Below are 11425 nucleotides of genomic sequence, written 5' to 3'. Positions count from 1 at the left end.
ATTTATTATATTCAACAAACAAAGATCTTTGAAAAGTATCGTACTGCTTCACTAATAGTAAATGGCTAAGGATGTACTAAGGTCCATAAGTTGAAAATCTTTGATCCCTTAAAAACATTATGTGCTTCATAGAGTGCAGGCGTTATCATCATATTAACCCTCCGGTGATACCTTGTAAAAGCCCTCACAGGTTCCGGCCTCTGTAGCTGATGTGAGGCATAACAGTGATGAAAAGGAAGGGAATTGTGGCTCCTATGTCAGCAGATCCTGAGAAAAGAAGGAGCTAAAGGATAGTTCCAGATCTGTTGTAATTTCTGTAGCAACTTTGGTTACAAACTTCTGGTTAGGGCTTCTAGATTGATTTCAGTTCTGTAGAATTCATTTTATGATTAAAATCTGCCCTGAAGTTAACTCTGAACAAGCTTACACTCTTGAATTTTGGTTAATCTATACATACATTGTTCTGTCAAGCTCAGGTTTTGAAGATTGGATTGTATGAATTGATGTATATTGAATTGGACTATTCATTCTGCTCACTACAATGTTACAATTATTGACACAGTGTACCAGAAAATACATAGAGCAAAGGAACTACAACAATATGTGAGCTGTTTGTATCAAGAAGACAAGAATTAATTGGCCAATGCTTTCATGGCATACCTTTATGTTCAGTACTGCTGCCCATGATAGCCATTAACCAGTGTTTGGATTGGGTCAAAACTGTGTAATGAGCGTGTTGATCAACAAACCCTCTTAACCAACATAGTCCCTCTCATGTGCGTTGAGTAGATGTAATAAATGGGGGTTGAATACGAATAAGAGAGGGGTGTAACCATTAGTACGTGATACTGTACTTCAATGATTGAACTAAAGGATACATAAGAGGCATATGATAGAAAATGCAGCTGGTATTAAGTACCCAACCTTGAACCTTAAGGTCAAAACTCTTTGGTAATCTAATTGAAATTCATAGCCTTCTTTCAGGCCTCTCCAAAATATTTGATAGAAAGCAGTCAGCATAGTCATTCAGATCAAACAGTAGTAAAAAAAATGTTTCAAGTGGATATTAAGTCAATTCAACTGATACAAGAGTCCAAAATATTAGTAGCCTGCTTCATTTTCATTGAGTTGCCAATAGTTACAACAACATTTTCCAGTTGCAGGATCAGATCAATCTCTATTTTTACCTAGAACAAAATGAACTGTAATACCTCCATGGAAATTGAAATTAGAGAAATGAGCAGAATATTTACAAAAGAAAAACAAAAGGAAATATGGCTACCTTAAATGCGACATCGAAGTCCATGTTGTTGACTAGCTGAAGAGAGCATGAACTTTGCTTCTTCAATTCAACTGATCACCATTGATACAAAATCAGATATCCATTAGACTACCAAAATGTTGGCAATAAAACATAACTATCAAATGCTGAATATAATTTTGTTTAATATCCTTCCTTGTACAATAAGGCAAACATTTTTGTTTAATACCCTTCCTTGTACAATAAGGCAAACATAAAAATCATACATAAGATGCTCATACAATGGTGCACTATAAATAGTATATACTATTGTCAAACGAAAATCACTTTGTATTTATGCATTCTACAGTTCTATCAAAACCAAATTATGAAAATGAAACACAAAAAAAATTGACTAACTTTGTGGTGAGCAAAGTCCCCAAGATTTTTTGGGCATTTGTCACTACCCTGGACAGCAGATGAAAAAACAGAAAATGCAAAACATGCATAGACTGACATTCGAACTAAAAATTGCAACAGCTTCCCATGCCAAACGCATTTGTTGTAGATCATATTTCTTGTGCTTTTTATGATGTCTATGATATTATTTAATTCAATAACTCCGTTCTCAAAGATCATCTTTTTTCTTGGAATGGACAAGAAAATCTATGTACACAACACAATTATAGTTAATTTCAGACAAATAGGCAAAGAAAATTGAAGCCTATATCATAATATTATGACAAATGAACCAAAGCACATTAAAAGGAATTAGTATTATGAAGCTATTCACTTACAGAGAAATGTAAGTTCTCCCGGCTGAATTGTGACAATTTCATTAGTCATGACTATTTTTATGCCAGGTAACCTGTATCCTTGAAGTTGGACACTGACAATATAAATAATATCGAGTTCACAGAATGATCAATTCAGACACCTACAATCCAAGCCACAAGAAACAATCAGTTATAAAAAAAAATAATCTAGCTCACAAAAGCCTGAGTTTGCACAGAATTCATTGTGTGCTATTAAGAGACAGATCAATGATCTCATGTGCTAAAAGTGAATTCCTCCCCGGTGATTCGACAATATTTGGACAATCCATCCAAACACGGTAATTGCATGCATTCAAAAGAAAGATTTTACCCTTGACCAAGGAGGAGGGAGATTCTGCGAATAACCAAAGTTTAATCAACAATCCAAATAAAGCCTGGAAGCAAAATCAAGAACTGACCGACAGTATACTCCTTCGCCTGCCCAAAGAAGAAAATAAAAGATTCACATCAATGCCAAAAATTTCAACACAGAAATCAAAAATACATAAATTCATCTGCAAAAACCCTACTAATTTCAGAGGGCCAGGCAATAAACTATGTGAATTTGCAGTTCTATTATCTTCAAACAAATTTAGCGGGGACCTGAAGCAAAAATCTAAATCTATGATCGGAGACTCGCAAAGTTCTGCATAAAGTGTAAACTCCGAGTTATTGCAAATTACGAAACAATCTAACGAAAAGACCAGGCAAAAACCTAACTCTATACGGAAAAAACGACATTTGTTTCCTGTGTGGAACTACGAATACTTTAAATGTAAAGTTCGCGTAATTGCCGAAGAATTTAGCAGCGACGATAAGTCCAAATTCTAAATTCGAATTTATCAGCAGCAACATGCTAAAAATCTGAGAATATATTAAGTTTTGAATGTTCTGAACTGAGTTCTTGCAATTTCAGAACAAACACGGAAATCAGACAAATACCTATATCCGTGGGGGTAGGAAAACGCAGATTTTTCGGAAAAACTGAGTGTAAATGCTTTGAATTTGTAGCTCGGAAAGAAAATATACTTACATGTATCTCAATATTATGGCCGGATCCTCCTTCGCTTGTTCGCCTCTTCACAGATTCATAACATGCCAACAAAAGTGACAAGTTCAGAATAGATAAAGGAAAATTTGTGTTGTTAAATAATAAAACCAGAGGCAAAGGGGGAAAGGCAGAGGAAACCAAAACTACTGAAAATAGAAATACCTCTAGGTCCATCAGTGCCATGTATTTCTGCAATGAAGTTTGATATTGGCGAATGTTATTAAGAAGCTTTTTTCCTGTAGAAATGTAACAATAGGTTTAGCAACCAATAGTTAAAATCTCACATACGAGATAGCCACAAAAGAAAAAGGAAAAGAAAAGAATGTTCTTTCACTTCCTGTACTTTGCAACGAGATAAAACATCTAAATCACAGTAAAATTTCCTCTTTTGCTACTTTGAAGAAGGGAACCATAAAAACTAAAGAGAATTCACTGCAAATATCCAAATCTATGCAAATTTCCTTCACTTCCCAAGTAAGGGCGACGGAAGAGGGTCGTTAAATCGTATCCGTTGACAGAGGAAAAGAGTGAATCAATGGGGCAGAACCCTGGTAAGCTCTCAACTGTACCAGCTCTCAACTAAGAAATGACAATGCAACATGAAATTTCAAATTTAAATAAAAATAAGAAACTCAACCGATGTCAATAAAAATAAAAATGAAAGTCGAAACTTTTATCCACCTTGTGGGCCCTACATGACGGCCATGTGCCTAACACCTATCTCCCTAGCATAACACATGCAAGCTCTACAGGAGGCCACCTAAGGTCACATCAGGTTAACACTGTGATCAGGGAGATTGAAACCTGAAACCCGAGCAACAAGATTGAAACTAGTGTAACATCTGTAATCAGGCTAACATCTGTGATCAGGGATATTGAAACCTGAAACCCGAGCAGGAAGACCCTACAATGTAATGTCAATCTATCACAAATCTCTTGCGAAATGCCCCTGCCAATACTGCTGAAATAATACAGAGACCCACAAGCAGCAAGTAACTGAGGATACGAGGAGTATTCTTTGATTATCTTCGACAGCGACGCGACAAGGTTGTTAACCCACGAAGACACCGACGATGGCTTGAACTAGACAAGGTGACCAGTTGAATAAGCAGTGATTCCTGCTCAGCACTTGCTATAGAAGAAGCAACAGTTAGCTCTAACACGGGACTGAAGTCACTTCAGGGGTTAGCTCTGCAAATGTTGAAAGAATAACGGCAGCTAATTCATCCGCATCTGTTGGAGGAATGCTGGAAGGGATCAATCCCATATGCGGTGAACACCGAAGGCAATAAAGAAGAAAGACTAGGCGCAGGGCCAAAGGCAACATAGTACAAAAAAGATTTTGTTCTTTCCTCAATTCGGCAGAACCTGACCTGATTGCTCTTACCTGATTGCTGCGGATATTCTCTCCTTATCTGGTCCGTAGCTTAAAGTTTATTCTCTTCCCTTCCTGTCACGAAGTATCTCCAGCAATCGAGCTACTGGGCGGTAACGAAGTCTTAGCCCGCAGGCCTGAGAAAGCCTTTTCCCTCGAAGACCATTTGCATGCCCTGTCTCGGTATTCTTGCTTGCCCGAACTTGAGCTGGCAGCATAGTACAGAAAAGATTTTGTTCTTTCCTCAATTCGGCAGAACCTGACCTGATTGCTCTTACCTGATTACTGCGGATATTCTCTCCTTATCTTGTCCGTAGCTTAAAGTTTATTCTCTTCCCTTCCTGTCACGAAGTATCTCCAGCAATCGAGCTACTGGGCAGTAACGAAGTCTTAGCCCGCAGGTCCGAGAAAGCTTTTTCCCTCGAAGACCATTTGCATGCCCTGTCTCGGTATTCTTGCTTGCCTGAACCTGAGCCATTCAGGGTCTATACTTTCTATTTTTCCTTCTGAATCGTTTCAACGCACTTGAGGTCCGAGACTCGCCATACCTTCACAGTCATATCTGAGGAGCCTGGGTTTCTCTGCTGAACGGGTATTACCCATAGTCCAGCTTACCATGCTATGCTACATACGATGCACCTGTTGATGAGGATCATGCGACAGAACACGCACACATGCACAACACAACACCTGTTAAGACCAAACCGGAGCATACCCTGCAACCTTAGCATATACATATACATGTTTACGAATTAACGAATTAATGCTAGCATTAACACTAGACCGTTGACGGTCAAGCATAATGAAACTGGGCGTAAATATCAACTTAACCTATGTTCGGGTCTCTTTTGCCTCGGGAAGAGGCCAAATAAGATGGGAAAGCTTCAGCGGGGAAGCAGACTTTGGTTATCTGGGGAGAACACCGCACAGACTTTATACTAAGCGTCGTATAACAGACTAGAAAAACTCTAAACTAATGTTAAGTCGGCTACTAACGATTACTATAGTCCCTGCCGGATGCCAGATGGCAGGGACTAATAATAACATAATAGATAACAGTTTCATATTATTGCATCGGAAATATAATCTAACAAATATCTAACATGCATTTTGTGAGGAAAGAAATGGAAAAGATTGAATATTATAAAAAATAATTACCTTCAAAATATGATAGTCCTTCGAGTTATTTTTTTTTTAAGTAAAATAAGAAAATTTTGGATAGATTTTGTTATTGGTAACATAGTATATGGTTCATTATACATAAGATTTTTTTATGATTTAAAATTCACTTTGGTATCATGATTTTTGTTGTTTAAAAGTACAAATTATAAAGAGATAGAAAGGGGAACATAGCATTCATTATTTTCAAAAAAATATTTTCAGAAAGAAAAAACTTTGACCATACCTTTTTGTACTTATTAGTCCCTGCCTGGGACTCTTAGCAATCGATCATGCGTTGACTGCCTATTAATCTTTTGTTTCACCAAAAAATATTACTATACATCACAACTTTAACTAAAGTTTTCATATTACAAAATAATATAAAATTTATTATGTAATTTTTGATTGGACAATAAAGTTGGGGGTCTTATTGCGCGCTTCGCAGATTTCAAGACATTATGTTCCGAGTAAATATAAGATATCCAAAGTTTTCACAGATGAAATTTTTTTGTGTAATCGTCCCTTTTAACATATGCTAAGTTGCTAAGTTGCATGGTCTTGTTTTCATCTTGGGAATTTTCAATAAAAACTATAAGACAATCCTAGCCTTACATTTGGAGAACCCTAAATCTAACACCTGTCACTCATTAGGGTTGGCTTGGTAATTCATTTCATTGAATAGGCTCCAGATGGCTAACATGCTCCGTCTCGTACGTAGGTGAAAACTTCACATAAAGCAGGGTTTGCCATTGACCGATAAGATAATACTATAGCCCTTTTCTTAATGTCTTATGTTTTTTGACTTGTTAATATATTTATCTGTATCAATGTGCTGCAGACACCGTGGTTCTCTGTCAAATCCTTTTAAGCATAGGTTTAAACGGTTTGCAGGGAATTTAGTAAAGAGTACATGACACACGTGAAGACGACGAAGAATAAGGACGTGAAATGTACAGAGCGGTGGATGGTACATCCATTCATCTCATTTTAGGTATGCTACTTACGGATTCCTCTTTCCCTCGAAAAGGAGAAAACATTCTAATTTAATTTTTCATAGTCTCTGCAGATTCATATTCTGTAGGCACGCATTGTTTGCACTCATGATTTTCTTTTGTATTTTGTGTATGCAGAGCACAAGAGTCGGCAGGGATAAAATCCGTGTTGCCATTATGAGAGGAGGTGAAGATATGTATTTGTTTTTCAATTTATATATATTCAGATATGTTTTATCAAATAAATTTGTACAGTGAAAAGCCGCGTACTAGATAATGGCTATCAATGCGTGTGTTTATGTATCTTTTTAATCCTGCATTTAAATGACTTGTAGAACAAAGACATGTAATGTATTGATTGGTGTATGTTACATCCATTCATCTCATATGATACTTCCAGATTCTTCTCTCCTCAGACACCTTTTAGCCTCGAAAAGGAGAAAACAATCTAATTTGATTTCTCCGAGTCTCTGCAGGTACATATTCTGCCCTCATGATTTTATTTTGTATTTTGTGGTTGTATGGAGAGCAGAAGAGTCGTTAGAGATAAAATTTGTGTTGCCCATTCTGAGTGGAGGTGAAGATATGCATTTGTTTTTCAATTTATACATATTTAGATATGTCTTTTTAATAAATTTGTACAGTGAATTTTCATCAAAACCCTTTTTATTCACGGTGAAGTTGTGCGATATCGAGTGACAAGAAGGATGCCTTATAGGATTCTTTGTCTTATCCCAATACGTCCCGCTGCCAACTATTATTATGCAAACAAAACGAAATGGAGATGGTGTTATGTGAGTGCTTATACATTTTTTTTCATTCAGGGTAATCGAGGAACACTGGCTCATTTTTAAAGAACTTGATAATATCAGCCTTTCATTTAAAACTAATGGAATCAATTTATTCGAAAAATTCAATGCCATTTACTAATTTTTTAAATAAATAATAAACTTCTTATATATTAATAAAGAAGGATTATATAATGTTGGCATCGATTGTTGTAAGTCTTTTTCTTACAATAATGTTTACACATTAGCATTCTGTTTTTTGGTTTAATACCTAATTTTTCATTTGTATAAGTTAATAAATATATGTATTTCAAATATTAGGTAATTACCGAGCTAAATATATTTTTGTATATATACTGTAGAGATGATGCTTTTGTTTTTTTTTTTTTTTTTTTTTTGGCAAAAACGAAGAAAGCGGCCACAATTAAATGTGAAACCAGAAACCCTGAAAGGGAAAAAAGGAAACGACAACATATCTTGGATTAAATCAGTTAAATTTTTCTGAGTTGTGACAAAACCTAACGCTTGCCCATAGAAAAGCGCACATAAAATCGGAAACTTTAGCAAGAAGAAAACCAGCAAAATCAGAAACAAAATACAACCCATATAAAAGTTTCCAATAAGAACAGGAACGAATACAACCTGCATAAAATTGGACAGCCCGTTTGCAAGAAGAAAGTATAATCTTCAATTGCCAAAAGCTTGTTCAAAAGTACAGCCCATACCAAATAGCTGACAAGAGGGTAAAAGACTTCAAGAAATAACAGAATCCAGCGTCCGTGGTCTTAAGCGATGTCAAAAATTGCAAGTTATCAGCGCAGTGGTATATCTCTTTTATGAGATGTTGGAGTAACACTTAAACAGGAGAAAGGTTCAAGGGGAAATAGTCGATCTAGACAAGTGTAAAGCATGCAAATTATGACATTGCACGAGTTCTTTTTAAAGAATTAAGCATGAAAATTCGGCCGCATTAAGTTAAGTTAGTGCTCAATTACGCCAAATTACTGTATAACTTCTATAACTCCATTGCTTTGTTTGTGGATTTTCCATTTCTTATAACTAAAAACCATAACATATTTTATAATTTTGTTGAAAAGTTAATTATTTATAATTTTCCATTTCTATTAACCTAGCTTCCATTTATAATACAATTTATTTATTTTATTGCCGCAATTTATTCATTTTATTGCCGCAATTTATTCATTACCTCTAACTACAGAGTATGTACAATTGGCTTACACGGCATCGTTCAGCTATGCCGCTAGAATAAGATAAACTTTCATCGCTTTGCCAAAGCCCCGGTTTTCAATCTGGAGAAACCCTATAAACGTTATAAGTGCACATGAACCTCACATTTCATTTTTTTTTTTATGTTTCCAGAATTTATGAAGTAAACTTGAGAAGCAATTTGTATATTTAGTTTAACTAATTTAGTCCTACTGACTGCGGCCAGGTAAAAACCGCCTCGAGTCCTCATTTCTTCCGCTGTCTCTGTGCATTTTTTCCGCCTCCGAGAATTCTTTGTGCCTGGAGGAAAGCGAATGAGCCCATCCAGGTGTCACGGCATCCAGCAGGCCCTCTGATTGGACAATTCAACGATGGCCTTCGATGGTGGTGCATACAAATAGAGATCGCAGCCATCAGTTGCGGATTCTGATATGAAAACTGTATTGAATTGAACGCAGTGTATTTCTTTTACTATTTACCTTCAATGCTTTTTTAACTATACACTGTTGCCATCTGTTTCATTGTTAGCTTGCTTGCAAACTTCAACTGTCAGATAAATATTCAAAGAATGGTTCAGATCGATCCCCACACCGTTGCATGTTTGGTGCACACAAGACTATGCACTGAATTAATTCATTGCGACATTTAATTAAATTTTCTAAAACATTATTATGGATAGTTGGGTGTTGGTAATGTGAGTGCCGTCACTACATTTGGAAATTGTGTGGTGTAATATCCAGATGTCAAGCAATATTCCACCATCTTGGTGTGATGGTTAAGTAATATTGCATGTACTTGGTGGCCTGATGTGTATAAAAGCGTAAAGGCAAAGTGGCAATTTAGTTTTAAATTTTATAAAAATTTATCTGAATCATTAAAACTGTAAACATAAAATATTAATATTATATATTGTAGTGGCAATATGGTTTTAAATTTTATAAAAATTTATCTGAATCATGAAAATTGTAAACATCAAATATTAATATTATATATTCTCAATCCAGTGCTTTTGTGTTAAGCAATAAGCAATATTTATATATTTATGTTTTTATACATATAAGGGAATTACCAAATCCATTCTATTATTTTAAACATTCTGAATATCTCTAAAATGCATAAAATACATGAAATAACGCAGAAAATTCACTTCATTCTAGCAATATTGCGGTCAAATTCACTTCATTGTAGCAATATAGCTGTCGAATTAGTAGCGAGCTTTGCTGATTGTGGCGAGTTTCTCAACCCCGGCAGGGACTACCGCTACGACAGTGGCTCCCTTTTTTATAATATTAACGAGTAGATAATTTAATGTTGGCTAAATTATTTAACATTTTTAAAACTAAAACGTATGCTCTATCATTTTCTTTTTTAGCATTATGTAAAATGTATTTTTCACTTGTTTTTTAATGTACAAAATTATGTATATATATATGAAGTGAATTAGTTTATTTAAATCAACATTCTCTCTTAAGAATATTATTCATGTTAATTAAAAAACCTAATTTTGATGTGCTGTTAAGGTTTGATAATTTTAATGGAACATAATCTCCCCCTATCAGTCATTTAAAAGAATAAGAAATATCATTCATTTCATATAAGAGGATTTCCACTTCTCTAAAATTAAGAGCTTTCTTTATAGATGCCTCCAAGTTGACTTTTAAACGGACTTCCACTTTTCTAAAATCAAGAGCTTTTGTTTGCGTTCACTCTCGAGTTGACGTTTTATTTAGTAAGAAAAATGCACCTTTTCTATTGAAGTAATTATAATGGTAATGATGTTCATATTCAACGTTTTAGAAGTAATTATAATGATAATAATGTTTATATTCAACTGTTTAGGTTGAGATAAAATCTAAAATTCCTTGAAATGGATGATGTGTGTATTATCAAATTAAAAATGTTGAGTTTCTATTCAAATTAAAGGATCCTAGAGGATATGGTAATTTGTATTGATTACTGGAAGTGTGAGGACATTATATAATGTTAAAAACTAAAATTAATAGATTTCATCTAATATTAAGGATATCTGAGTTGTTAACAAGAAATACATATATTGGAATTTAGCACAAAAAGTTTAGAGTTGGAAATTTTCTGGAATTTGAATGAATACTTTTTAAATGAATTCATAGTTTTAATCCTCAACAAAAATAGATCTAGGTGTGCTTGGCTTAAGTGAAAACATGGGTAAATGTTATCACAATAGTGAAAAATTTATTAAAGTCTCACCAAACTCTAGTACGGGGGAACGAACTCAATCTCAATCTGGCCCCCGCGGGTGTAAAGAAGCTAGATAGCGAGGAAGTGCTTCGGATAATCTTCAGAGCTACCAATAGAAAGTCTTCGGAGTTTCGCCCCATATATTCCAGCCAGGACCTCCTACTTTTCTCTGCCTCCCGTACCAGCGCGGAGGGATAATTCTTCCCCCTAATGTATGTAGTTGTACAAGCCACGGCAGGAGGCATTTCCACCTTCTTAGATCCATTTTTTTTTCAAAATCTTATTGGTTTGATCTACATATAAAAAAATTGGGTTTCCAAGATATAAAAATGGTGCTTAGATAAACTCTTAATCTCAATAACTAACACAACCTTTCTTAATAATAAGATTTAGTTACCTCATTCCAAACTCACATTTCAACTCTTCCTAAAAAGTACAAATACATATTGAAGTAGATGCATCCCACTATCTAGAGCCATGATATTTCGATTCCCCAGTATATTTGTACAATTGTTCTCATAACTGTGAGACTGATCAAGGTGGATATTGGTGGCCACCT

At 35.1% G+C, this 11425-nt stretch overlaps 1 long non-coding RNA gene across 1 annotated transcript; it reads left to right on the top strand.

The window, feature by feature from the left end:
• Positions 1-6339: 6339 nt before the first annotated feature.
• LOC149242871 (uncharacterized) lies at positions 6340-6909 on the top strand. Its single transcript, XR_016245746.1, has 3 exons — positions 6340-6360; positions 6481-6633; positions 6773-6909. It is a non-coding gene; the product is annotated as an uncharacterized LOC149242871 (long non-coding RNA).
• The last annotated feature ends 4516 nt before the right edge of the window (positions 6910-11425 follow it).

This window comes from Pinus tabuliformis, chromosome 8 (genome assembly GCF_031772625.1).
Source record: "Pinus tabuliformis cultivar Carrire ecotype Pingquan chromosome 8, CPIR1, whole genome shotgun sequence".
NCBI lineage: Eukaryota > Viridiplantae > Streptophyta > Pinopsida > Pinales > Pinaceae > Pinus > Pinus tabuliformis.
Note: the sequence above shows the minus strand (reverse complement) of the source record. Positions and strands in the feature narration are given on the sequence as shown.